This window comes from Apodemus sylvaticus, chromosome 11 (assembly GCF_947179515.1).
Source record: "Apodemus sylvaticus chromosome 11, mApoSyl1.1, whole genome shotgun sequence".
Taxonomy (NCBI): domain Eukaryota; kingdom Metazoa; phylum Chordata; class Mammalia; order Rodentia; family Muridae; genus Apodemus; species Apodemus sylvaticus.
Genome location: NC_067482.1, coordinates 95738227 through 95762495, shown reverse-complemented (window position 1 = coordinate 95762495; position 24269 = coordinate 95738227). Strand labels below are relative to the sequence as shown.

At 43.4% G+C, this 24269-nt stretch overlaps 1 protein-coding gene across 3 annotated transcripts in view; it reads right to left on the bottom strand.

Moving 5' to 3' along the window:
- The window catches only part of Sertad2 (SERTA domain containing 2), a 108226-nt gene that overhangs the window by 17836 nt on the left and 66121 nt on the right, over positions 1–24269 (bottom strand). The window contains exon 1 of one of the 3 annotated variants that reach the window (XM_052198331.1): positions 3888–4195. The exons of 1 other annotated variant lie outside the window; for it this stretch is intronic. The gene's annotated coding sequence lies outside the window, so the exon portion shown is untranslated. Of the gene's footprint in view, positions 1–3224; positions 3249–3887; positions 4196–24269 lie in introns of those variants that run through there. One more of the 3 variants, XM_052198334.1, reaches the window with a different exon arrangement.

The window sequence follows — 24269 nt, the reverse complement described above, 5'->3', positions numbered from 1 at the left end:
CACCTTAAACTAGTCAGACTGGCTCTAGCAGTTGTACCGCCTGCTGCTGCTCTGTCCTCACGCTCTCCCTCCAGCCCCCACCCCCACGTACCCACAGCTTAGTCCACAAGACTGCCTTGGGTGTGAGAGGCCAGGCAGCTCCACTCTCAACTGAAAATTGCAGTGGGGCAAATGCAGCGTAGGTGACTTAGCGTTCTACAACAGATCTATAAAGCCACGGTGCTTCCTTGAATAATAACAAGTATTTTCAGTTGAGTTCAGACAGAGAACAGCCCTATCAGAAATCATGTATTTTAAAAGATATTATGCTGTTTTTATCTTGAAATGTAATTTATACATTTTCCAAAGAAAATTTTTAGACAGCCAAACATGTTTTTGTCTCATGATCTTTGGGGGCGGGGCAGTACCAACAACAAAGAGTCTATTTACTACCCAGAATAGGAATGCCGTCTTCTTAGGCTGACATATGCCATTCACAGAGTCATACAAAGAATGAACTGCTAGGCAGTGCTAATGGAGAAAGACACAGCCCCACACAATGACTGATGGACACTCTGGGACTGCTCTGTTCATAAGGGTTTCCCAGTTATTTGTACAGAAGTTTGCCTTTAATACTAACTACACTGGTACTTAAGACAACATTTTTTTTTCTTTAAAAAAACAGTCTAACTTTGGTCAGCTGTTTCTTTCTAAAATATTAAAGTAAAATTAAATAATCAGAAACTTTTTAAACAGAAGTCACGGTCTATAAATTTCTACCAAATGTTTAATTAGTACTTGTTAGTGGAGGTAGAAAATGTGTTACTGTGCACACACAATGGCCACAGCACCTGCAAACTTTCATGTGTGTTTCCAGTCAGAAAGGGGCCTGAGAGAGCTCAGCCGGCAACAGTGCTTGCTACTCAAGCATGGAGAACCAAGTTAAATCTCCAGAACCCATAGAAAAGCTGGAAGGAAAACTGATTCCACAAAGTCGTCTTCTGATGCCACATGAATCCCTCCCCCTGAAATATAATAAACTTTAAAAGAAGAATCTATAAAAGGAAGGTGTATGAAGGCTGCACTGCTCTCAGTACCAAGCCAGTCTCACTCAAACTGGAGCTGGGCCTCTGGTATCTTCACAGGTCTGACCTTTGGACTCAACAATCAGAATCCCCCCACCCCCCACTAGTGCTTTCACTCTGCATAATGTGCAAAGACAATAAATAAAAACACCCACAGCAGCTGAGCAGTGGGGGCACGCCTGTAACCCTAGCACTCTGGGAGGCAAAGGCAGGCGGATTTCTGAGTTCGAGGCCAGCCTGGTCTACAGAGTGTGTTCCAGGACAGCCAGGGCTACACAGAGAAACCCTGTCTCAAAAAAACCAAATCCAAAAAGCCAAAAAAACAAAAATAAAATAACACACACACACACACAACACCCACAGCTGCTAAGTGTAGGCCACACTCTCAGTACACTCAAGCTCACCCTTCTGAGTACCAGGCTTATCTATATTTTGTAAATATTTTGGCTAAGTCGTCTTCATTTTGAAAACATGAATAAAATTAAAACTCATACTTTGGCTGGACAATGGTGGTACACATGGGTGGCAGAAGCAGGCCAATCTCTGAGTTTGAGGCCAGCTTGGTCTAGAGTGAGTTATAGGACAGGCAGAGCTACACAGAGAAACCCTGTCTCAAAAAATCCAAACAAACCCCCTCACACTTTTACTATTGTTCTTTAATAAGAAACCACAGCAAAAGAAACCTGTAAAAATGTTGTGGCTTTTACAGTTTTTAGTTTCTAGACTGTAATATATTTTAAGTAAGGACACTCTTGAACTATGTAACTTTTACTTTTACCATGGCACACTGTTTAAAATGCCCCCCACCTCACCCCACCCCCACCCTACTTAAGGGCCAGCTATCACAGGTAAGCTTAAGTGACTTAAAAAACGGGAAAAAACAAACCTCTGCTTGTCCACTGTTAATGACTAAGTTGCAGTAACTGGGGTAAACTTCTATTTCTGCTCCTTAAGTCAATGTAAAAAGCTGTCTGTAGGGTAACTCAACAATGGGAGCAGAAAGTTTCTAGATCTGAGCCCAACTCTTTCTCAGTTCTTTTATCAGAAGCCTGTCTGAGCAGCTGTTACCTACCAGTCTGTGACACTTGCATGACAATAAAACTATTCCTAGGACACCTCCTGCCACACAGTGGGTTGTAATAAAATGTAAGTCCCATCCCTACCGGTAGAAATAAAGTAAGGAAAGACCTGGGTGGGGAGGGAGGGAGGGAGGGGAGGAGGAGAGGGAGGGTAAGCTACCAAGTTCATGAACACACATGACAGTTGAATGTGTTTGAACTAGGAGAGAAAAGATATTATTTTAAGCAGACCTAGCCTGACATAATCACTGGATGGCCCTGAACTCACTGTGTCGACTCGCTGTAGTTTTGAACTTTTACAGATCCACTACTGCTAGGATTGTAGTGTATGCCAGCACAACCCAAGATAGCCCTGTGTATTTTTAAATAAAAAAAATAAAATATATGTGTGTGTGTGTGTGTGTGTATGTATACACACACACACACACACATAATTATCAGGAAAGTAAAGATGCACAATTACTGTTGCTCATGCCAGAGTTGGGGTCTTAGTATTGTCAGCCTCAAATCAGATACAATGATATTAAAGGGCTGGGGTGAAGCTGCCACTGGGTGAGGTAACAACTCACCCAGCAGCAGAACCCAGGGCTCTCTGGTGTGGAGCCTTCCAGGGGTTAAGTGGAGTCCCAGCCCACCTCATTCCTGTCAGTAACAAAAATTACAAAAAGCAATTTTGAACAGTTAGGGCCTGGGCAATCCCACTGGTGACTACAACCTCCAGGCCCTTTTCCACGGGCTCTGAACACTTCTTAACAAATATTAGGAAGTCAAAAGCACGTTTCAAGAACAAAGCTTGAAAACACCCACTGTCCCTGAAAGCCAGCTAGGGTTTGACCGATTCTACTCAAGGAAAAACTGCTGTTTCTGAGTCTATTCCTGTTCACTGCCTTTCTCCATTCAGTGCCTGCAAAACCAACTTTCTACTCCTGAAACTACCTAGATGCAAGCAAAAAGTTAATTCTAGAACAGTCTCATCGCTATGCGAAACTTAAAATTCAATTTTCAACTCTATTGATTTGCTACTATCCCCGCTAAAGCTAAGACAATTTATAGTTAAGAAAAAATATGAACAATTCAGTACTTTCTCTCGACGCAACAGTCCTCTGAAGGGTGCCCAGTGTCAATGGTACAAAGTCTACGCGTCGGGACAGCTGGCTCCCCTCAGCGCCGCCCCCCCCCGCCCCGTCATAGGCGGTTACCACCAAGATGACTTGTAGATTTCTAATTTAAAAACCAGGAAGGCGTTAAGTTTAATATACATTTGGGTCCAAAATCAATTCGCTTGGGCACGTAAGAAAAGAGGGTGAGGAGAACTGTTTTAACGCAAAACCACCGGGAAACTCTCGAAACACAATATAGCCAAGTTGGATGCAAACCCAGACACGGAACTCAAAAGTGAAGCAGCCTCCCTGCCAGCAACCCGAATCTTAAAAAAAAAAAAAAAAGAAAAGAAAAGAAAAGAAAAGAAAAGAAAGAAAAGAAAGAAAGTCTCGCACGTTCTCAGCGCCACAACCACTACAGCAAGCACACACACCCCAGCTGTGACGGCAACAGCTCCCGTCCCCCGCCGCCCGGCTCCCGCCCCAGGTCGTGACAGTCGGGGTCTCCAGGCGGCCGGCTGGTGCTCCCCAACCTGCACGGCCCGGCCTCCGCTGCCTTGGGCTCCCGCCTGGCCCAGCCCAGCACCGCCCCCCGCCCTCCGGAGCCCAACCCCGGGGAGCCTCCAGCTCGGCCGGGAACTCACCAAAGGCAGGTCCGCCCGGAGCTAACGCATCGGAGGGGTTTCCGCCCACCCCTCAAGCTATGCCCGCTCCATGGGGCGCCCCCGCCGCGGGGCCGACGGTAGCAGGGAGCTCGGCGAGGCCGGAGCTACGACTCCGGCGTCCTCCGCTTGCGCGTCGAGAACATTATACAATGGTGGAGGAGGCGGCGGGCAGCCGTGAGGAAGCAGAAGGCGGGCGGAGGGTACGCCCCGGCCGAGAGAGGTACGGCTCGTGCTCCAGCACTCGCCGTGCGGGAGTGACGTCCGCCTGCGAGCCTCCGGCGAGCTCTAGCCAGGCCCCGTAGGCCCCACCCCCTGCCTGGCAGGGCCCCGCCCTGACGGCCCCGCCCCGGCAGTATAGGCCCCGCCCTGACGGCCCCGCCCCGGCAGTATAGGCCCCACCCTGCCCCTCCCACCCCAACCGCAGGCCCCGCCTACCCCTGCTCCTCAGGTCCAGGTCCCCACAGGCCCCGCCCCAAGCCGGTCCGGACCCGCCTCAGCTTCGCAGGGCCCGCCCTGGACCCGCCCAGGTGCCATAAATGCAGATTCCCTCAGGGTGAACGCTCAAGAAGCTGCGGGCTGGCACCAAGCTTCTGCGGCCTCTACTGTGGACTGAAGGCTAAATAGGAGAGGTAGAAATGGGGGCGCCCAAGCTGTACGGTCACTACCACCACTACTAACCCCCACACACTGAAAAACAGGCAGAGGACAGAGCGGGTGATGACAAAGGCGGCAGCGCAGGCACAGTCCGCGGAGGAGCGCGACCACAAATATGACAGGCATCCGAGCTATTTGGCCACTTGGGCCGGTTGGTGGGAGGGTAGGGTCCACCAATGGCCCTGGGAGATATCGGAATGGGGGGAGGGGTCAAGGACTCCATCTGGAGCTTGTGACAGAAGTTGAAATGGGTCACCAAGTAATACCTTTGGAGCCGGACATACCAGAGCTGCAGCCTACTGTATGGAGACCTAGCAGCCAAACCAGAGGGAGACCAGGCTTGGAGAACACTGGGAACCAGTGGCCCGCTGCCCACAAGTTTCAAGATAGCCTTATCTTTCCCATTAAAAAAAACCAACAGCAACAACAAAAACCCTAATATTTTTAAACTACTCAAACTTAGCAGGGGGCTTTATATTGTCCTTAGTTATTGCACAAATGCATGTATCTAAGTGGTTCGAATTTAAGAGAACTAAAGGCAAAGGACAGCTCAACTGATATGTTTATGACGACTTTTAAAATGACATGTACATTCTACATAAAGATATTACAAAAGAAATTCAGGCACCTTAAATTTTTGGCTGCCACTCCAATCAATAATTTCTCTTCAGACCACTTTGCTGTTTAATGGTCCATGACACTAGTTGTATTTAAGGGTAATAAAGCTTTAGGACGTAACATAAAGGTCTTAAATATCAAGACATTTAGTCCAACTCTGTTCTGTAATGATTTGTTATCAATCGAGTTGATGATGTTCCTATCAAAATTAAACATGAGCCAGCACCAGTTGTAGGACCCCCCTACACTAGGTAGGCAGAGACAGGCAGATCTCTCAGTTCAAGGTCAGCCTGGTCTACATAGGCAGTTGTAGGCCAGCTAGGACTAAATAGTGAGAATGTGTCTCTAATAAATATAATTATTATTATATATGTGCTAAATGGTAAGAGTCAATGTCAAGTTTTATTAATTAGGGAAGTAAAAAGGGTTGGTCTGGTTTTTTTTTTCTGTTTTTAGCAAATCCTTGACATTATCAAAATCTCATACAGATGTTTCATGAGGTATAACCAATATCAACTAATTGTATATCTCGTTGGCAAGTTATTATAATAGCATTTAAATGGCATCGCATACTACACTTATGGCCCTATGAGGTCTTGCTCAGTAGTATAAACTTTCAAACATTTTGCTGGTGAGCCATGGCATTTTTCATCGCTAGAGTTCTGCATTTGGAGACAACACTGAGTCCTCCTGGCTCTAACTACCCACCCACTCACTTAGACTTTGAGTGTGCACTTTAAGAAACCGCCATTGAAATAGAAGCTGCAATAATCTTCCTGTGATGTCTTTGTGGGAGACCAGAGGCATTTAGCTCTGTTGAATTTAAAATGAATCAAAACTGTTATTCATGAACTGAAGTTAGCAAAAAGACACGGAATTTTATGACACTTGGATATTTCTTAACAAATGGCTTCCCAAATACAGTGTTCCTGCACAAAAAGAAAAGCCAAAATGAAAGGGACATCTTAGTGTGTCCAGAGAATGAACACATGTTCTCTCAAATCTGTGTTCTGTGTGTGCTTACCTAAAAGTCTGAGCAGCCCAAGGGTGAGATGGCATGTACAGTTTTATTTTTGAAGGCTTGGTAGTTTATCAGTGCAGGAGTTACAATCTCACCTAACCAACTTCTAGAATCTGGTATATCTGCCCAATCAATCGAAGTGTGAAGTGGCAGTTTCAACAGCTGCCAGTGTGGTTCAACATCAGGTACTTTTGTTCCCCTGGTCCTTCTCGCCAGGCTGGGTTCAGTATAGGTCAGCACAGCAATCTAGCTAATCCTGCCTAATCTGAGCTGGTTAAAGATAAAGGAAGATCTCCCTGTACTTAAAAACAAAACCAAAAGAACTTACAAGTAAGGGTGTATCTGTGAACCACGTGCATTCTCTGGTTCTACGGAGGCCAGAAAAGGGTCCTAGATCCTCTGAAACAGGAGTTACAGAATTTGTGAGCGGCTCTGGTGGTGGGAACCAATCTGGGGTCCTCGACAAGAGCAACAGGTATTCTTAACTTACCATCTCTTCAAGCCACTTTCCCTGAACTTTTGAAGTATACTCAATGGCCAAAGGCTTTTTTTGACTTTGAGACAGGTTCTCTTTACATAGCTTCATCTGTCCTGGAACTATGTAGACCAGGTTGGCCTCAACCTCAAAGAGATCTGCCTGCCCCTGCCCCTGCCCCTGCTGGGAGTAAAGGTATATATAACCATGCTGGGCCTGAATTTTTTTTTCTTTATAGAGAAAAATATTAGTTACTTTTACAGAATGATCAAGAAATATTAAATGAACCTATATAGTTGTTTTATACATTTTAAACATCCATTTAAAATAATCTTAATCTTAGGGCTTTATCAAGAATTCAGAACTTCTCCATCACAAGTTACTAGGTTTCATTTAACCATCAGGAACACATCAGTTTAGGGAGAGGAGAAGCATTCCTTTTCTTCTGCAAAGAACTGTGACAGAAAATTCTGAAAATTCTGAAATCATGAGCTTATCCAGAGAGGTCTCCTCACATGGCTGAGTCCTGGGTACCAGTTTACAGTCCCCGTTTCTCCTTTGAAATACTATGCATGACCTTATGTCCTAGTATAGTAATGCACTAACTGAAGGGTGCTTTTAGCATTTAATTAACATGGCCAGAGAGAAACACAAGTCAAATATATGAACCATGAAACAAAGATTACTTATTTATTTGTATCTATATCTGATGTTTTGTGTGTAGAGAGGATGGGACCCAGGGGGTGGGGCTCAACAACTGAGCTAGACCCACAGTCTGAAAGCAAAGACAGGCTTCAAAAACTTCAATTTGTCTTTTCAATTAATTCTAGTCTAGATTCGAAGCTAAAATACTAACAATCATCTATCTATCAACATTCTTAGTCTTGGTTTTTAAAGTTAAAAAAGGACAAATGTTTCAGTTATGAAGCCACTGGACAGAAAAACCTGGGTTAGATAGTATTTTCATGGGAAACACGAGATAGCAGCTGTAGACTTACCATAATACCAGAAAACTTGAGATAGATTTTTTTTAAATCAAATTCTGGAATTCACACCCCTTCTGGGACCAGCAGTGATTCCTACAGATGTGAAGGCCAGCAGACAGCTAACACAGTACTAGAGATGAAAGTCTTCCTTGTGCCCAATGACCAAATAACCTAATGTACTCCTGCAGACTGTGTTCTGCCGTCTACACTGCCAGGCCATTCTCCTCCTCTCTCCTTCAAGTCTCAATTCACCCAAGCAGAGCTGTAGCCCTAAGGCAGAGAGGGAACGTTGGCTGAGAGGCACCACACTGTTATAAACTGAGGTGTAATGCCTACCAGTTATGTTTCACAAGCACTTCTTTGTATTATTATTAGATATTAGGCCTTTGCCTTTTGTAAAATCTGACAGCGTATAAATCTTAGCACAGAACACAATCTTTAAAACAACATTTAAGTTTAAAAAAAACCCCAAGCTTTCCCATTTCTCAATATAGCACTACCTGCCAGTTTCCACACACTAGTTCTACGTCACAGGGAGGAGTCTAAAAAAACCACCTAATTCTTAGCAGGAACACTTTTCTCACACACTCAGAACATCTGGATGCCACGGACTGCCAACTAATGTCAGAAGGGGGCCAGCCTCCAGGACTTCTTGTCCTAGCAACCAATTAAGTGAGATGAAGGTTCTTTACAAAGAATTCAAAGATTTACAACTCTATTACTGAGCTTTGATTAATTCATGACTTAAAAGTTCTCTCTGTGTGTGTGTGTGTGTGTGTGTGTGTGGTGTGTGTGTGTGTCATGGCCCACATGTGGAGGTCAGAGAATAACTTCTAGCAATCTGTTTTCTTCTTTCATTATGGGATCCAGGGATCAAACTGAGATATCCCAGGCTTACCCAACAAATACACCTATCCTCTAAGCCATCTGGCTAGCCCAATCTGTGATTTTTGAGTCTTAATCTGCTGTTTCACAGATCTCAGATCAGCACGGGTTCTACTGAAACAAGCACTGGGTTATTCTGTCAGATGGCTCTGAGCCTGGCTCCTCAGCCCCAAGCACTGGGAGGCAGTATTAGACCCTTGGTATGACTGAGCCTCCTCTGTACCTGGCAGAAACAGTACTTTGGACGCTGGTTTCTGGAGTCCTTTCTAGGAGTCTAGGAGTCTCTGAAAGGGGACTTTCAGGCTCGTTATGCTTGTGGAGAAATTTTAGGACTGAAAATAAGACACAAAAGCTTTGTAAGTTGCTCAGCTCATCTAGAAGAATATAAAACAAGTCCACCTTCACACAATTCTAAATGAAGTAGAAACTGAAATGGTAATGATGTGTTTGTTCCCTTTGATAAGGCAAGCTCCTCAGATCTTTCCATGTCCAGATAATCACTCAAGCCATGGTCTGGTTTCAAAGTCTAGAGAAAAGCAGGGCATTTCTCAAGGCTCCTCACATGGGTCCTCTTGCCTGACTCCACAGTGCACTGCTGGGCCACACACAGGGCAGGGGCAGTTCTCCATGTCTCCACAAGAAGGAAAAGACCCCAGGAGGGCCTGATACCAAACACTTCAACAAGCTGACACCCAGGGACAAAGATGGACTCACAACTGCATGGCCTACCCTTCACTGAAGATCTCTGGAAGCCAGAAGACACCTTGAGAAAAGGTGTTTTTTCCTCAGGAAGAAGGAAAGCCAGAGTTAGGGTGTGGGGATAGACAGGAGAACGATGTGTGCCAGAACTGGGTGTCACCGAGACCCAAACATATAGATTAGGATATATCTTTCTTTTACCAAAACCTCTAACCCTGTCTTTCTGTCTGTCACCCTACCACTGGCCTCTAGGACAGCATGTGATATAGGAAGTCATCATTAAGTGTGTACTTCATGAGTACTGGAGCAAGGAGTGGAGAAATCACAGGGTTAATCCTTTACAAATATGTTTATTAACAAATAAGTTGTAATATTTAACACAGCTTAATTTCAAACTTATGGACTCATGTATTCCTGTTACCTCTGCCTCCCAAATAAGAAACTACAGACCATTTCTTATTATATTATGTTCCCACTGTGTGTGTGAATATGTATGTGTGTGTGCGCATGTGGATGTATTTGTATGTGCATGCATGTGTGTGTGTGTATAAGCTTAAATAGTCAAGCAGTGTTTCTAAACTATCATAACTACAGATCACTATTGTAATATTGTATTTATGACTACTTTTTAGCATCTCCGTATTATATAATTCAAATTGAACCTTGTTAAAAAAAACTAACTGGCAGCCCAGAACTGGCCCTGTGCCACAGCTCTCCATACCCAAATATAGCCAGGTGAGACCTGGTCTCCCAGAAGTGCCGACATGCCTATAATCACAGGTAGGACCACCACTGCTGGCCCAAATTTCTGACCCAAGAGGGACCTGCACACAGTCATCAGGCACAGGAACCAAGGAACAGCAGGGGAAAGGATCCTTCCTATTTTCATCTGACCCTGTGCCACAGCTCTCTATACACAAATCCCTCCTAGAGAGAACAGGTCTCCCAGGAGTACTGACACACAGGCTTGCAGGAGGGATAAGCCAGAGTCACAGCAAGACCAGCTAACACCAGAAATAACCAGATGGCAAGAAGCAAGGGCAAGAACCTAAGCAACAGAAACCAAGGCTACTTGACATCATCAGAACCCAGTTCTCCCACCATAGCAGGCCCTGGATACCTCAACACACCAGAAAAGCAAGACTCTGATTTAAAATCATATTTCATGATGATGATAGGACTTTAAGAAGGATATAAATAACTCCCTTAAAAAAATACAGGAGAACACAGGTAAACAGGTAGAAGCCCTTAAAGAGGAAACACAAAATCCCTTAAAGAATTACAGGAAAATACAACCAAACAGGTGAAGGAATTGAACAAAATCATCCAGGATCTAAAAATGGAAATAGAAACAATAAAGAAACCACAAAATGAGACAACCGTGGATCTAGAAAACCTATGAAAGAGATCAGGAGTCATAGATCACCAACAGAATATAAGAGATAGAAGAGAGAATCTCAGGTGTAGAAGATACCATAGAAAACATTGCCACTACAGTCAAAGAAAATGCAAAATGGAAAAATCTAATCCAAAACATCCAGGAAATGCAGGACACAATCAGAAGACCAAACCTAAGGATAATAGGTATAGAAGAGAGTGAAGAATCCCAACTTAAAGGGCCAGTAAATATCTTCAACAAAATTGTAGAAGAAAACTTCCCTAACCTAAAGAAAGAGATGCCCACGAACATATAAGAAGTCTATAGAACTCCAAACAGATTGGACCAGAAAAGAAATTCCTCCTGTCATATAATAGTCAAAACACCAAATGCACAAAGCAAAGAAAGAATATTAAAAGCAGTAAGGGGAAAAGGTCAAGTAACATATAAAGGCAGACCTATCACAGAGACTAAGAAAGCTAGAGAATCCTGGGCAGATGTCTTACAGACCCTAAAAGAACACAAATACCAGCCCAGGCTACTACACCCAGCAAAACTCTCAATTACCATAGACAGAGAAACCAAGATATTACACACACACACGCACACAAACAAATTTATATAGTATCTCTCCACAAATCCAGCGCTACAAAGGATAATAGATGGAAAATTCCAACACAAGGAGGGAAACTACACCCTAGAAAAAGCAAGAACTTCCAACAAACCCAAAAGAAGATAACAAACATACTTCTACCTCTAACAACAAAAATAACAGGAAGCAACAATCACTATTTCTTAATATCTCTTAGCATCAATTGACTTAATTCCCCAATAAAAAAGACATAGAATAACAGATTGGATATTCCAGAAAACCAAATAACACTATCAAAAAATGGGGAACAGAGCTATAGAGAGTATTCTCAACTGAGGAAACTTGAATGGCAGAGAAGCACCTAAAGAAATGTTCAACATCCTTAGTTATCTGGGAAATGCAAATTAAAATGACCCTGAGATTCCACCTCACACCAGTCAGAATGGCTAAGATCAAAAACTCAGGTGACAGCAGATGCTGGTGAGGCTGGTGAGGATGTGAAGAAAGAAGAACACTCCTCCATTGCTGGTGGGATTGCAAGCTGGTATAACCACTCTGGAAATCAGTCTGGAGGTTCCTCAGAAAATTGGACATATAGCTGAGGACCCAGCTATATCACTCCTGGGCATATACCCAGAAGATGTCCCAACATGCAATAAGGACATATGCTCTACTATGTTCATAGCAGCCATATTTATAATAGCCAGAATCTAGGGACAACCCAGATGTCCAGCAACAGAGGAATAGATACAGAAAATGTGGTACATTTACTACTCAGCTATTAAAAACAATGACCATGAAATTCACAGGCAAATGAATAGATGTAGAAAATATCATTGTAAGTGAGGTAACTCAGTCACAAAAGAACACGCATGGTATATACTCACTGATAAATGGATATTAGGCAAAGAGCATGGAACACCCATGACACAATTCACAGACTACATGAAGTTCAAGAGGAAGGAAGACCAAAGAGTGGATGCTTTAGTCCTACTTAGAAGGGGGAGCAATATAATCAACAGAAGTAGAGGGTAAGAGGGACTTGGGAGAAATGGAGGGGGAAGGGAAAAAGAGGGACAGAATCAGGTATGAGAGGAGATGAAGAGATGTTCAAAGGGTCAGAAAATTGAAGAGGTGTATAGCAATGAGGGCTGGGGAACTGGGGGTAGCAACCAGAAAGTCCCAGATGCCAGAAAGCTGAGCACAGGGACACCAAATGGAGTTAGGGGAAGAACTGAAAAAGCTGAAGGAGCGTTATCTGGCATCAATGAGAGGAGAGACCCTTAGTCCTGGAGAAAGCTTGATACTGCAGTGTAGAAGAATGCTAGGGATGTGAGGTGGGAGTGGGTGGGTTGGTGGGGGAGCACCCTCATAGAAGCAGAGTAAGGGGGGATGGGATAGGGGGTTTGCAGAGGGGAAACTGGGAAAGGGGATAACATTTGAAATGTAAACAAATAAAATATCCTATCTAAAAAAAAAAAAAAAACAAAAGAGGAAAACTCAAAACTGAGTCAAAAGGGATGATACAGTCAGTCATGGGAGGAGTTAGAAAAGGATGAATAAATATGTTCAAAATATGAAATTATGAAAGAATTTATAAAGTTTGTTTTTGGGAAAAAAAGAACTGGCACTTATAAAGTATAAAGTATACTTTGCAAGTTAATGCACAGCCGGCCGGTGGTGGCACATGCCTTTAATCCCAGCACTTGGGAGGCAGAAGCAGGTGGATTTCTGAGTTTGAGGCCAGCCTGGTCTACAGAGTGAGTTCCAGGACAGCCAGGGCTACACAGAGAAACCCTGTCTCAAAAAAACAAAAAAGAAAAGAAAGAAAGGAAGGAAGGAAGGAAGGAAGGAAGGAAGGAAGGAAGGAAGGAAGGAAGGAAGGAAGGAAGGAAGGAGGGAAGGAAGGAGGGAGGGAGGGAGGGAGGGAGGAAGGAAAGAAAGAAAGAAAGAAAGAAAGGAAAGAAAGAAAGAAAGAAAGGAAAGAAAGAAAGAAAGAAAGGAAGGAAGGAAGGAAGGAAGGAAGGAAGAGAAAGAAAGAAAGAAAGAAAGAAAGAAAGAAAGAAAGAAAGAAAGAAAGAAAGAAAGAAAGAAAGAAAGAAAGAAAGAAAGAAAGAAAGAAAGAAAGAAAGAAAGAAAGAAAGAAAGAAAGAAAGTTACTGCATGTAGACTTCCTACTTGGGGAACAACCTTACCAGTAAATGCTAATCTATCACTTATGAAGATTTTTCTGTTCTGCTTACTCCATAAAGTGCCAGTTAAGTCACAAATACAAACACAGCATTCAGGGGCTGGAGAGATGGCTCAGTGGTTAATAACGCTGGCCGCTCTTCAGGAACCTGGGTTCAATTCTTAGATCCACATAGTAGTTCACAATCATTAGTAACCTCAGTTCCAGGGATCCCATGCTGTCTTTTGACCTCAGGAGAATACCAGGCATGCACATGGTGCACAGACATGTGCAGACAAAACACTCATCCACATAAAATGAAAATAAACCTCAAAAAATTAAATGCCAGTAATCAAACATGCTATAAAAATTAGCGCTCACTATAGCCTGACCTACATAGTGAGTTCCAAGGTAGCGAGAGCTACGAGACACTCAACAACAACAACAACAACAACAAAACTAGCAATCAATTTTGACTGCCTAAAGAAAACTTGCCTAAATGGTAGAAAAATATTTTTGTCAAAGTATTACTCTAATGCCAGATGTCTCTTGTGTTCCAAAATCAAAATCAAAATCAAAATCAAGATTAGCTAAATGATATTTTCTATCATATTTTTATATCCACTGTAGTAACTGTCCAGAGTCATCTTCTAAGCAGCTGTGAAAGCTGGCTGTGGGAGGGCACACCTACGGTCTCGGCCACAAGGAAGCATAAAGTGTCCTTACACTTTAGCCCAGGGCTGTAAGGCTGCCTGGGCAACACAGAAAGAGCCTGCATCTTACAAATACATGGAAAATTTGTCTCTTGTGAATAAAGAGTCCCACCCTTTGACCAAGAACAGGATGATGCTTATAAAATGATATATTCAAATAATTTTTTAAACCATGGCTATAACATTTCTACTTTGAGAAGTTGAAAATTCAAAACTTTAATGGGCATGTCTGTGGAACCTGTGAGACAGGCCCTCTCTCATTGCTATGCCTTGCTGAGAATGGGGCCCAGGGCCTCACACGTCCTGACTAGGTATGCTGCCAGCCACGAAGCCACAGCCCCAGCTCAGTGTCGCCTTCGCTTAGTACTAGATGTAGAATTGTTTAAAAACTGGAAAAGTGGGGATGGGGATGGTGGCACGGGCCTTCAGCCAACACACACACACACACACACACACACACACACACACACCTCAGCATTCTTTGTCCCAGCACTTGGAAGAAGGGGCAGTAGGAGCTTCTCCCATGAGTTTGAGACAGGTCTAAACATTTAGGCTGGTCTAAGCTACATAGAGACCTTAATAACCACCCCTGAAAAACAAAACGGTCTATTGCCAGAGGTCACTTTCCGTGACTTCAAGGCCAGCCTGGTCTACAAATCAAATCCAGAACAGCCAGGGCTGGTCACACTGAAAAACCCTGTCTCAAAACAACAAAAACCAAAGGACAAAAAAATCTATTGCCAGAATGAAGGAAACTGTTTCAAAATTATCCAGTATCTGCCCTTGGCAGCACACACCTATCATCCTAGCACTCCAGAGGCAGAAACAGGATGAGGAGTTAAGGCATCTTAAGCTATGAATTCAAGCAACATGAGACCCTGTCTCAAAATAAAATAAAATAGAATAGAATAGAATAGAATAGAATAAAATAAAATAAGATAAGATAAAGTGTAATCCTACGTCTTTGCTAGACATTGAAAGCCTTTAATTTATAGTTTTTATATACATTTGGATTTTCCATAACCGCAGCTGCTTCTGTGTAGCCTTCCATCAGGCTGTCAATTCCTACTGTGTTTTCTGGAGGCTTTACCCAAGCAACATCATTTCCTCCCCACTTCTACTTTAGATATTCGGTCAGTAGCTGCTTCCTGTTATCACTGGCGGTCCACACCCCAACTGTCCCTCCATTAATGTCTCCTTAGATGAATCATTTATGTACAACTCCAAAAAATGATACTCAAAGCACAAACTACAGGTTAAACAATAACTTTGGTCACACTGAAAGCTAAGTATCTGTTAAACAAAATAACTCTTAAGTTAAAGGCAAGGTAAGGATTATCAAATAATATATGAGGTCCACACACTGGACAAAAGTTCTTAGAATCCATAAGGAATTCTTGAATTAGCTTTCTCTTTTGTTTGTCTGTTTGCCAGTTTTGTTTTATTTGTGACAGGGTCTCTCTACACAGCCCTAGCTGTCCTGGGATGCCCTCAGTAGACAAGGCTGGCCTTGAACTCACGAAATCTACTTGCCTCTGCTGCTTGAGTGCCAGCATTGCAGGCTCAGAGGTTCAGTACATCATCATCAAGGCAGGAATATGGCAGCATCCAGGCAGGCATGGTGCAGGCAGAGCTGAGAGTTCTACATCTTCAACTAAAGGCTGCTAGCAGAACTGGCTTCCAGACAGCTAGGATGGGGGTCTTAAAGCCCACACCCACAGTGACACACTTACTCCAACAGGGCCACACCTTGTAATAGTGCCACTCCCTGGGCCGAGCACATACAAAAAAATCACACCCCCACACTATAGAAAAATGAATAAGACAGGAAATTAAATGCCTAGTAAGCAGGTTAAAGTCCAGTAAAATGAAAAAGCAAATTATAAAGTTATATGCCATTGCTTTAAAATTGGTAAAAAACAAAACAAACAAACTCCAAAGCAAAAAGCATATTCTGATAAAAGATTACAACAGAAAAAGAAACTTGGATCTGAGAAGCCAGCTCAAAGGGTAAAGCCCAGCCTTGTGTTCAGATCCCCCAGAAGGCTTGGGTCTGTCTGTGCACAGCTCCAGCCCTGGGAACCTCTAGACTGTGGGTCCCTAGATCTCTGGTCAGCTAGTCTAGACAGAACTGAGCTTCAGGTTCAGAGTGGGAATTTAATCTCACAAAGGGGGGGGGGGTACAGGAATGGTGATACACTCCCTTAATGCTAGCACTCAGAAGGCAGAGGCAGGAGGATCTTCTGTGAGTTTGAGGTTAGCATGGTCTACAGAGTGAATCCCAGGACAACCAGGGCTATGCAGAAAAACTCTGTCTCCAAAGAAAAAGAAAAGTATACGGTGGAAGGACAGGCGGGTGACTTGGATTAGAACCTGGTCCTCCGAACCCAGAGAAAGTCTGAGCAGACTTTGATAGATAGATAGATAGATAGATAGATAGATAGATAGATAGATAGCCACCTAAAATCTCAGCACTTGATGGCAAAGACGGGGAAATGCAAGGCAAGCTGGCTAGACTAGAAAGCTCTGAGTTGGGGGAGAGGCCGTGTCTCAATGTACAAATTAGAAAGTGACCAAGGAAGACAGGGAACATCAACTTCAGGTCTCCACATGTGCCCACACATGCACCCACACACATGAAACATAAAGATGCATACCACACATACACATGCAGACAAATGACTGAGGTGGAGGTATCAGAGGACAATGCACGGTCAACACATTGGACAGACAGACACACACATACATTTTAAGGACTCTCAGAAATCCTTAATAAGTCTGTAAGTAAGTGGGCATGGTCATTTTGGAAACAATTTGCAATGACTCAGTCATAAGCTGAAGGAAACACTCACCTTCACACACTCGAGCCTTTCTTAACTAGTGTTCAGGGAAAGTAAGTCCTATAGAAAATGATTTAGAAAGCATACCCTCAGGTCTCCAGAGGATGGTCTAAGCCAGCGATGCTCTGGCAAATATTTAACTATAGGACAAGACCATAATGATTCCTTATGGTACTGGGGATTGATTCTCTTGAAGAATTCTTGATAGAAGGTCAACATCCAGAGTCTGGAGAAACTTGTTTTTATCAAGACAAGGACAAGTCAATGCACCTGAAAACTACCATGCTTTCAAAGAACTAACATCACATATTCTCAAATAATAGCTCAAGACAATAAAGCAGGTTACAAAACACAACAATGTAACACCACTTGTATAGAATACTAGAGAGGTAGCAAGACTGGTCTAGAGAGGTAGCAAGACTGGTGGCACACGCCTTTAGCACTCCCTAGCACTGGGGAAGTGGAGGCAGGTTGGTCTCTGAGTTCAAGGCCAGCCTGGTTCACATAGTGACTTCCAGGCCAGCCAGGGCTACAGTGAGACCCTGCCTCATATATAACAAAGCATGTTATACAAGTTTACTGTTTTACAGGTACATACATGGGAACCACAAGTGCTACATGAGAGATAATAAAGTCCAGCGAAGGAACAGCTAAGGAGAGGAGGAGGAGAGAGTTGAGGAAAGACACAGAGGCTAGAGAGAGTGATTTCTTTTAAAAAGATCAAAACCAAATAAATGTGTTACAATTTAAAAATTCTAAATTTATTGTTTCAGAATTAATAGGTAAAAAAAAAAATACATTTTCTTCTCTTTTTTCTTTATGAATCCCATGATGCAGAACTTACAGGATTTTTGTCTACATTCTCCAGTGTCTGGTAAAAATAAAACCTGGACACGGGGCCAAGAGAACCCCTGGGGTAAGAGCGCTTGTCATGGAGGGCCAGGTTCAGTCCCCAGCATCCACATGACGGCTCACGATTATCTCTTAACTCCAGTTATAGGGGATCTAGCATACTCTTCTGACCTCCAAAGGTACCAGGCACATATGTGTGCACAGACATACATGCACGCAAACACTCATCACATAAAAATAAAAAATGAATACTGGACATACGTATAGTACAGCCATCTCCCATGATTTTGTAGTAATTTATCCCTCTCATTAATTTTGAGGTATTACCCTATACTAAAAGTATAATTATATTCTTAATAAAGGGCTGAGCAGGAAGCATGGTGTCACATGTCCGTAATCTGAGTGCCTGATTAGAGACATAAAGGTGCCAAGTTCAAGGTCTGGGTCACCTAGTGAGACCCTGCTCCAAACTGAATAAATGCCAAGCTCAAGGGTAAAGAACCTGCAGTCTTAGGAGAAGGGGGTCTCAGGACTTACAACTGTGCTGGGGTATAGTTCTTGATTGCATGCCAGAAAGATCAGAAGTTTTCTTTCGAAATATGAAGGCCATTTGGCTATCTTCTCAAAACTCCAAAGAATTTATTTAGCACATACATTTATCCTTCTATCTCCTTATTTATTTTATTTTGTTGCTCTGGAGTTGGACCAGGGGCCATACAAAAGTAGGCAAGCACTTTACTGCTGGGCTATGTCTCTGTCGTCTACTATCATTTATATTTTAGTATGGAGACAGTCTTGCTAAGTTGTCCAGGCTGGCCTAAAACTTGCTATCCTCCTGCCTCGGGCTCTAGAGTGGCTGAGATTACAGATACCTGCCACTTGATCCAATGTGTTGTTAAATGGAAGCTGGCTCCCTCACCCGACACCCACACCTAGGGTCTTTCCCAGAGATATTCAGGTAGCCACTAACCGCACTAACAGCCTGGTTCCACCTTTGTGCATGCTGACACCCGATCTTGATGTCTGCACACATCATGTTGTCGGAGTGTGTGTAGTGTGACTCATTTTCAAAGAGACTATCTTGAAACAAGCCTCTGTTTTAAGTACACACTTCTCTGCAAGCTAGCAGGCATTCTGAAGCTAGGTGGTTCTAAATAAAGAACTCTAGTCAACAACAGGAAATAACTCCCACAGAATACAAACTCTCACCAGCTTTGCACACGGTTCACAACAGCCTTTTGTTCGCCCATAGCACGCCTGAGGTCTCTCCTCAGAGCGTGCTGAGGCCTCCCAGAGCCACCAACCATTTCTCATTCTCTTGCTTGTGTCCTTGCTTTTTCCCCTCTGAGGAAGTGAACTTAAAAATTTTCTGTGAATCAGAAGGACCAGAAAGAAAACAAGGCAACATTCTATTGTAATGTTTCACTGTCTCAAACGCTTCTCAATTTTTTTTCCTTTTTGCTTAAAAATTTGCTTCTCAGCAGGCATGATGTTACACTGTTTGTGCTGGCTAATTTTATCTCAACTTGACACAAGCTAGAGTCATCTGAGAGGAGGAAACGGCAATTGAGAAATTGTCTAAGATCAGGCTGCACACATGCTGGTAGGGTGTTAATTAGTGACTGATGGGGGAGGGCCCAGCCCACTGTGGGCAGTGCCATCCCTGGGTTAGTGGTCCCGGTTCTATAAAAAAAAAAAGAAGCCACAGGAGTGAGCCAGTAAGCAGTACCTGTCCATGGCTTCTGCATGAGCTCCTGCCTCTAGGTTCCTGTCCTGGCTTCCTCCAATGACGGACTGTGATGTGGAAGTGGAAGTCATATAAACCTTTCCTCCCCAACCTGCTTTTTGGTCACAATGCCTCACTACAGTAATTGAAACAAGACAGGCTTGTGATCCTAGTGCCTGGGAAGCTGAGGCAGGAGGATCATGAGTTCAGGACCAGCTAGGCCTATACAGAGAAAGAAAGTATCTCAAAACCAACAAACAATAAAACACATTTCCTACTCAATGTATATGACACCACACACACACACACACACACACACACACACACAGACATATTCATTTACACACATACATGTTAAAGGAATGTGCTCACCTAAAGTGTTTGTCTCTTAATATAGATGCACTGTTTATCAGTCCATAAAAATCTAGTTAGATGGCTTATCAACATTTTATCTTTGACATTTCAACAAAGCAACACAACCAGAAGACACATTAATATTCTTTTCAAGATGTCCATCTTGAGTCTTAAAGAGAATGAAAGAGGAAAAACTTCAGACTTCAAGCCAACCAAACATAATGATACCTAGCTGGTGCTTTTCTTTTTCCTTTTCTACTGGAATCAACTATGACACTCGACAATACAGGCCCTTCCCCTCCGGACAGGAAGCTGACTGCAGGCTGGCATTTCTTAAATCCAGTGTCACCCTCTTCTAGCAGTCAACAAACCCCAGACTCAGCGGGCTCTACCCTAAGACAGGAGGAATCCTCTCCCACATGCTGGCTGACCATGGTGGCCACACGCAGCTCTTTCTGTCTTCACCCTCCACAGCTTCAGTCCGTCTCCTGCCCCAAGACAACTGCACTGGTCAACCCAGAGCAGGGTCCGGGCCACTGCCCACCTCCTGCCAACTCTTCTGTTGGGTCGGTCTCCCTGCTCTCCCCGCTCTGCCCTCCAATACTTTGCTGTTTCCTCCCCTCTGGCCTTGTCAGAGGCCTGCAGCTCTAGACGTTTCCCTCCAGGCTGTAGCTCAAACCCACACTGTACATAACAAGTGGTCTACCGTGAGCTATCTACAGCACCTAGAAGGAAAGCAAAACAAAAGCACCTTCTAATAACCTCTGGCTACGTCTGAGGTCAGAGGGAGGTATGTACTGCGCATGCGGGTACAATAAGGATGCCCACATGCAAGGAAAACTCTCTAGGCAACTGCGCTCACTCAGGACGCCTATATACTAATGACTTATCTCCCACCTCAGGCTTTTTTCCCCTCTTTTTCTTTTTTAATGTAGGCAGACCATAATACATACATCCTAGTCCAAATCAAGGCCATTCTTGGAATATGTTTGTTAACCTGCCATAATTATTAATAGCAACCTGTTTCAGTCTCCAAAGAGTGCTCCTTGGAACAGTAAGTGTATACTTTGCCCGTTTATCTGCCCTTTCGTATCGGATCTCTCCATTGGTTATCTACAGACACGTCCAGCTCACAGCACATCTAAGACTGGCAGGGAGACAGTGAGATGACTTGGTAGGTAAAGAGGGATTAACCACCAAGCCTGATGACCTCAGTTCAAACGTTGTCCTCTGACCTCCACACACACACACCATGTGTGCACCTGCTTTGTCCTCTTTTCCAAATAAAGGAATGTTAAATAAATTAAACCGGCCTAGTCAGCTCCCCTTTAAATTTGTGCCTCTTCTGAAGTTCCCCGAAGGGCTGTGCCACCCATACCCTTGGTGTCTGGTTTGGAGACTGGGGTTTCAGAGGACCTTCCCCCCCCCACACCCTCACCCAAGCATGCTTCAGCTGGATCCAAGCACACCCCCTCTCTTCTGCCACAGCCCTAGGCAAGCCCCTAATTTGTCTTTCACCTCAGTCACGAGACCATCTATTTTCAAATTCCTAGTCTTTAGTTCCTCTGATCCATTCATATCACAAGCTAACGGATGGTAATATGGCGATACTAAGTGGAGGGAAGGCCTGAGGGATAGCAGTAGGCAAACTCCTGCCTGGCGTGCCTGAGGCCTGGGTTTAACTCCCACCACCACCACCACCACCACCACCACCAAAAAAAAAAAAAAAAAAAAAAAAAAAAAAAAAGGACAACAAAACACACAAGAGATGCTTCTCCAGAGCTTTCAGGAAAGACTAACCCACGGTGACACAGGAGGTCACATGGTAAGGCCACAAAGCCAGGACAGTGAGGAAGTAGGCACTAAGGTACTCATCAATTGTAGGGCCGCCAGCCAAGGACATTAATCAAGGTCACTATAGACATGGAGCAGCCTGACAAAGACAGGGAGGTGAAAAAACTAAACGACAAAAAACCCCACAGGATACTGGCATTCACGTGAGGTTAAATTCCAGGAGGGAATGGCCACGCAAAAAAATCAAAGAGATCCACAGAAGGCTAGGGCAAGTCAGGAAGAGATTTTCCATGGAAGAATGGCAAGAGGACATTAGATCTAACCTGACACAGAATGAATGATCTTAGACTTTATTTAGAACCAACAGAGGCTATGTATTCCTCATCATCCTCAGCCATGGAACTGTGGCTGACCTGGAATTTACTGTGTACACTCTGTTGATGTTGAAATCTAGCCTTTTTTTTTTTTTTTTTGGTGGTGGTGGTGGTGGTGGTGGTGGTGGTGGTGAGTTAAACCCAGTCCTTAGGCACACCAGGCAAGAGGTTGCCCACTGCCTGTGCCTCTGGAGTGCTGGGACTAACATTTGTTTCAAAAATAATTTTAAATGATTTTTTTTTTAGATTTAATTATTTTTATTTCCTGTGTATGAGTTTTTGGCCTGCATGTATGTCTGTGTATCCCGTGTTTGTGCCTGATGCCCACAGAGGTCAAAAGAAAGCATCAGATTCCCTAGAACTGGAGTTACTAGTGGTCATGAGCCACCATGAGGATATTGGGAATAGAACCCAAGACCTCTGCAAGAGTAACAAGTACTCTTAACTACTGAGCCATCTCTTTAGCCTCTTAAAAATATTTTTTTGAAAAGGAGTCCAAATCTTATTTTAAAACTATAATAATTAAGAATTGAGTTCTGTGTTAAATAAACAAGAATCTTTATCAAATACTTGAAGCAGCCCTACTAACTAACTACAAAGGCTTAGTATTTTCAAGAAGGCGTTACTAACAGCATTGTACCATGGGCACTGGAGGAAACTGAACACAGCCTTTTATACAAGCAACATGCCACAGATTAAATAACATTAAAAATCATAAACATAAAGTTGACAGACACTATAGATGGACAGCTGACTTCTAAACAAAATAAGATCTTTCCAAATAAGCCAGAGAGAAAAGATAAAATGATGCTAAAAACAAACAAACATTTTATTAAAAATGGCAAAGAAATTGAAAAAAATATAAACTAGGTGTAATATTTGCAACACAGACAACAAAGACCATTTGGATTCTACAAATTAGTTAGGAAAACATCAGCACTAAATTAGAAAGACATTGAAATCAGGTTGCCATTAAAAGAATGGGCAAAAGGCAGAAGCTAATAAATACCATAAAAATACAAATTCACCCAATAAAAGACATAGAATGTCCATGAACCAAGCTGGCTGGGGATGTTTATACCTGGTGAGTATCAAGTGGACAGGACTGTCTCAGAGCTACTGACAGGATATGAATCTGGCCTCAGGCAGAGGAGGATTTGGTCATGTGTATCCCAACCCTTTTTGAATGTTTGTATCTGTAATGCAAGCATCTCATTTCTAGCAATTTGTCCTACTAAATTAATCAGATCTCTGCATACATTCAACAAACATGTATTTAATATCTACTGTATGTCCTAGATCATAAAAGAGAAAAACAGAATAAAGCTAAAGAGAAGCATCTGAGTCAGGACCTGCAGCAGGAAGTAGGGGTGCAGGTGGGGCCACTCGCAGGCAGAAGGGTTGGAGGGAGAAGAGCCAAGGTGAGAAGGCCTTGTGGACAGGAGCATATGAAGCGGAGGTGAGGACACGTTGGGTTTGGGTAATATGAGAGGAGCAGGGTAGGTTGTGGACGACCTTATGAGTCAATATAATGACTGCCTTTACTCCGTGTCAGATGTGAAGCAATTCTTGCAATCATAACCTGTCACCTACCTATGTGTTCTCAATTTAGAGTCTTGTGATCCTATGGCACAGACTTACTCTTTAGTATGGGAGGCCAGAAGTCTACAATCAAGGTGTTAAGAGGCTGAGTTTCTTCTGAGTCCCTCCTTTTTCTCTCTATGTTTCAGGGGTGCCAGCATTCCTGGGCCCTGTGCACTTCTGCAACTTCAAAGCACTCCATCCCAACCACCATCTGTCTGTCCATCCCATTTCCTCTGCCTGCCCCTTATGAAGTTATCTCTCCAACCCTCACACCAGACAATCATCGGACCATTGACTCTTAGGTCTAAGACACCGTTTGTTGGGTTTCTTTACCATGTGGGTAGAGGCAACATAGTAAACTACATACTGGTCATAACAGCTCAGCTCGGTGACTCGAGAGAGATGGCCAATAGAAAAATGAGCAGGAATGTCCGGGGAAGTGATGATCTTTTCCAAAAATATATCTTCCTGTGTTCCGCCCAGACACATGGAATTAGGATGTTAAGGTGTGGGTGCCATGCACATATGGTGAGCAAACCTCCCTAGGAGAGCTGCAACCTAAGATTCAACTATGCCTTAGGTTTCTAACCTAAAGAATTTAGTAACAAATGTCCCACTAATCTCTCAGGATCATGAGAAATCAAGG